The sequence below is a fragment of the Saccopteryx leptura genome, chromosome 3, assembly GCF_036850995.1.
Source record: "Saccopteryx leptura isolate mSacLep1 chromosome 3, mSacLep1_pri_phased_curated, whole genome shotgun sequence".
NCBI classification, from domain to species: Eukaryota; Metazoa; Chordata; class Mammalia; order Chiroptera; family Emballonuridae; genus Saccopteryx; species Saccopteryx leptura.
In genome coordinates this window covers 210,784,038-210,788,414 of record NC_089505.1, presented here as the reverse complement: position 1 = coordinate 210,788,414, position 4,377 = coordinate 210,784,038, and the positions used below count along the sequence as shown (strand labels likewise).

At 42.7% G+C, this 4,377-nt stretch overlaps 1 non-coding gene across 1 annotated transcript; it reads left to right on the top strand.

Annotated features, from left to right (window-relative positions):
- The first annotated feature begins 3,672 nt into the window (after positions 1 to 3,672).
- TRNAG-GCC (transfer RNA glycine (anticodon GCC)) lies at positions 3,673 to 3,748 on the top strand. Its single transcript has one exon. It is a non-coding gene; the product is annotated as a tRNA-Gly (tRNA).
- The last annotated feature ends 629 nt before the right edge of the window (positions 3,749 to 4,377 follow it).

Here is a 4,377-nt window from a genome sequence, read left to right as displayed (position 1 = left end):
TAGTTGCTTCTCATATGTGCCTTGACCAGGCAAGCCCAGGGCTTCGAACTAGTGACCTCAGCACTCTAGGCTGACACTTTATCCACTTCACCACCACAGGTCAGGCACATAAACTTTTAAAATTAGAATTAACCATTTTTCCCAAAATGTTCAAATCATTTCATTGTCTTCTACATAATGCTCAATAAGTATTTATGATCCTACAGATGGTGCTTTCCTCATAATAAAATATAATGTGATCTAGCATTTAATACAACCCAACATATTGTTCTTTCTTCCTTTCCCACACACATAGCTACTTGATATCAGACCAAAACAATAACACTAGGAAACAATAAATCCTCTGAACTCACTCCTCCTCCTGCTTCTCTGAGTTAGCTGCTGAGCCAGCAGGGCAGTGGGCAGAACAACACATGTTATTTATTGCAAGTTCACTGTCTTAGGATTCCAACAAAAACCCAGCTCAGGTGCTCTGACTCTCTCTCCTCCCTGTTCTACATGCGTACCTGCAAAACAGAATTTAAATAGCTACGCCAGTCAGGACAAGCCTGGTTATTCTGTAGTAACAGCTCCGAGTCCCAGTGACTTAAAACAACACTTATTTCTCTCACACACACATCTATCACATGCTGGCTAGTGCTCTTGCAAGCATACTCACTCCAGGACAGGAATGATGGAGCAGCCTCTATCTGGCGCATGCTTCTCACGCACAAGAGAGGGAAAAACAGAGGTGGCATATTTCACCCAGCTCTTAATAATCCTCCCCAGAAGTAACATTATTCTAAAATTTTACTTGTCAAAAAGTTTTCTATGGTTTTGAAGGGAAAATCAGAAATATCTGGTTTCTGACAATAACCATCAGAGTAGCATATGCTTTTACACACTCATGCTAGTTTTAATTCATCAAACTTATTAATATGTCATGTTAACATGCATCATTAACATAATTTTCTGAATGCCTGCTAGCTGGCTCAAGGCCATTCTTTCTGCTAAGAATATGGGGCTTGATAGCTGCAGTCTTGAATAATACTTGCTTTATCACATGTAATCAAAAAACTTCACACATCTTTTCAAAGCAATTCGAGAAGACTAGGTTATAAACCCAGTAGGAAAAGAAATGCAAAAGCTCTAGCTTTGCCCTGAAAGGGTAGCTCCTCTTATGGGAGCGTCATCTCGATGCACCAAGGTTGTGGGTTTGATCCCAGATCAGGGCACATGCAGGAATCAACTAATGAATGCATAGATGGGTGCAACAGTGGGTCAATGTTTTTTTCTCTGAAATAAAATTAAAATATTTAAAAATACCTTTGCTTTGTGTTTTTCTTTAAAGTGAAGCTACCAATTGAATGGTCCAAAGTATAGGGCCAAGAGGTCTGAGTTGGAATTGAACATATTGAAAGTAGAGAGCAAAAAAAAAGCTAGATGCCAAAAAGTCTATTTTTGACAGATGTGTGTAATGGGGCAAAAGCCGAGCCATCCTTGTGGTGGCCTCCACATGCTCACTTGAGCTGGGGACCAGACTATACATCTGTTGTACACCTAGAAATTCAAATGGAGAGGGCAGGGGACCATGTCTTCATTGGAGTCTTAAAGGACAAAAGCTGGAAGATGGTTGAACATTTTCTTCTGACTCCAGATCAGTCCCATACAACAGACGTGGGGTCCCAAGTCATTGTCATTGCCCAGGGCTGAAAGGCCCATTACAAGAAGAAACAGCCACATTTTCAGCCTGTGAAAATTCTGTTGTCCAGTGGAACTTTCTTCTAAGACAATAAATAAATCCCTACATGTGACTGGAAGGCCACTTTCCCAAAAGCCTGGTACACATTTTCTGTTAGAAGCATGGTGGGTAGGAGGTTGGGGTAAGTGCTATCTGTGGTTAGAAAGTGATGATTGTGTCAACAATGTAATGAGGTATGTTGAATCATTTTACAGTTTTTCGTGTACTTGATTATGCGGCCAATTGCACTCGATGTCTGTGCACCCATAGGAGATTGTGGATGCTGTGTGGCACAGGAGTGGGGGTTCAACCCCAGTTTGTGGCTTTAATTCATTCAGTGGATAGTGCTGCTCCCTTGGTCACCATCAGGAACTTTGCTTCTCAATTCACAAATGGTTGCATATTTTTGTGATTTGATGAGTATGAACATCTGTCATTTCTAAGGACAGAATGTTCTTCTCTTTCAAATCATATGGGAATAAACTGCCAATGTCTGCTCTGGGATTTTTAATGATGAGAGTAAACCCAATTAATTACTATTCTGGATCACCATCACCTACCCTCTCTTTTACTAACTTGACTAAAGGCCACTTGATTTGTCTTCATTGAAACATAAAGTGTCCTGGAAAAATTTAAAAATGTTGCTAAATAAAAACCAGTTAAAAAGCGGAGGCCAAAAATTGTTGGCGACCTTCATGCTGAACTTTGCAGGCTGCACATTGCAGGCAGCCTGTGTGTCCTGAGGCTGTCACAAATAACAGTGGAATGTGACTTTTCTCTCAGTAGGAAGGACTTCTGCCCAGTGGTCTGGGCTCTGGGCCATGGCTGAACCTTACTACTCCTCCCGAGGAAAGCGTTCTGTTTCTCCTACAGATGGAACTATTGGGCGGTAGAGAATACACATGCTGTAACTTAGTTTGTCTAAGCATGCAACAGCCTGGTTCGTCACAGGTCTGTGTGCTGTATCTTTATTCTTCAGGATTCCCAATGGTGAGGACTGCTCTCAGTGTCACCCCTCCCTTCTTCTAGCATTCTGGACGCCCCGTGTGTGTGTTCAGGTGGTCAGAGCTTCCCAGCAGAACCTCCCTGCAGTGCCCACACTTTTTCACTACCATCCCTTTTACTTTTAGGGGTCCAGGTCCTGGTCAGACAACCTTAAACCTGCTCTGCTGTGATGAACTCAATCTTCATTATGCATTAGGTATTAATCCCAGCTGATATCTCCAAGTGGGTAATGATTTACCCAAAATATACATTTGCATTATAACAAAGTTCTTTAACACCTTAATCCAAAAGAATGACCAACAGTGGGAATTCTGGGACAAAGGATGTGGAGACTTTTAGGCTCTGGATGGGGGGAAATTCAAGGACCTTTTAATCAAACCACAACAGTGGTTGCTTTTCTTACCTAATCACTAGGTTGACACAGCACATGGGTGAGGCTGACTAAACAGAATGCTGCTGTTGGTCTCAGGCGCTGATGTCCCAGTCATGAGTATGCTTGTTCAGGGGGGTGCCATGTTTTCCTTTATGTGGTTTCATGTACCATAGTATACACTGCCTCACAGTAGCCATTTGGGTTCTGCTACAGATCTTGTTCTGCACTGACTACTGTGAAATTTAAATTTTACATATTTAAGAAGGGAATTAGACAGTTCTTGAACCAAGGAATCCCAGGTGCTCATTGTAGTATTTTATTTTCCATGTGCCCACCTACAAATTTTGCTTTGGTCTGCATAATGCTTGGCCCAAGGAACTTGATTCAGGAATATCCTGCCTTAATATTTTGTTACAGAGGTATAGGATTGTCTCTATTATACCTGGGGGAGTCTATCCCCCCTTTTTGTTTAAAAGTGATTTGAGGTGTATAGCTTAGTTTTGGGATCAATTTAATATGAGGATCAAAGTCAACATGTGACAATGTGGGGAAAACAAAAAAGAAAACCTTTCAGGCCCTGGCCGGTTGGCTCAGCGGTAGAGCGTTGGCCTGCCGTGCGGGGGACCCGGGTTCGATTCCCGGCCAGGGCACATAGGAGAAGTGCCCAGTTGCTTCTCCACCCCCCCTCCTTCCTCTCTGTCTCTCACTTCCCCTCCCGCAGCCAAGGCTCCATTGGAGCAAAGATGGCCCGGGCACTGGGGATGGCTCCTTGGCCTCTGCCCCAGGCGCTAGAGTGGCTCTGGTCATGGCAGAGCGATGCCCCAGAGGGGCAGAGCATCGCCCCCTGGTGGGCAGAGCTTCGCCCCTGGTGGGCGTGCCGGGTGGATCCCAGTCGGGCACATGCGGGAGTCTGTCTGACTGTCTCTCCCCGTTTCCAGCTTCAGAGAAATACAAAAAAAAACAACAACAAAAAAACTTTCAAATCATTGAATGTAAAATTTCAGGTTGCCAAGTTATATATATAGAATGACTTCAACAATGTGAAAAGTTATATACATAGATTAAAAATTCCTAAACATTAGCAATGGTTGTCATTGGGATAATGAAATGACCAAACAGGTGTACGCTAAGAAAGGAAATATATTGTTTTAAAATAAAAAAGCACTGATATTAGAGTTATAAGAGCTTTATTCCAGTCGTGGTTCCATTAAATACCAATTTTAAATGTAAAGTAGGTTGATTTCAATGAGACTATTCTGAGAGTCAAGCGAGGGAGTGG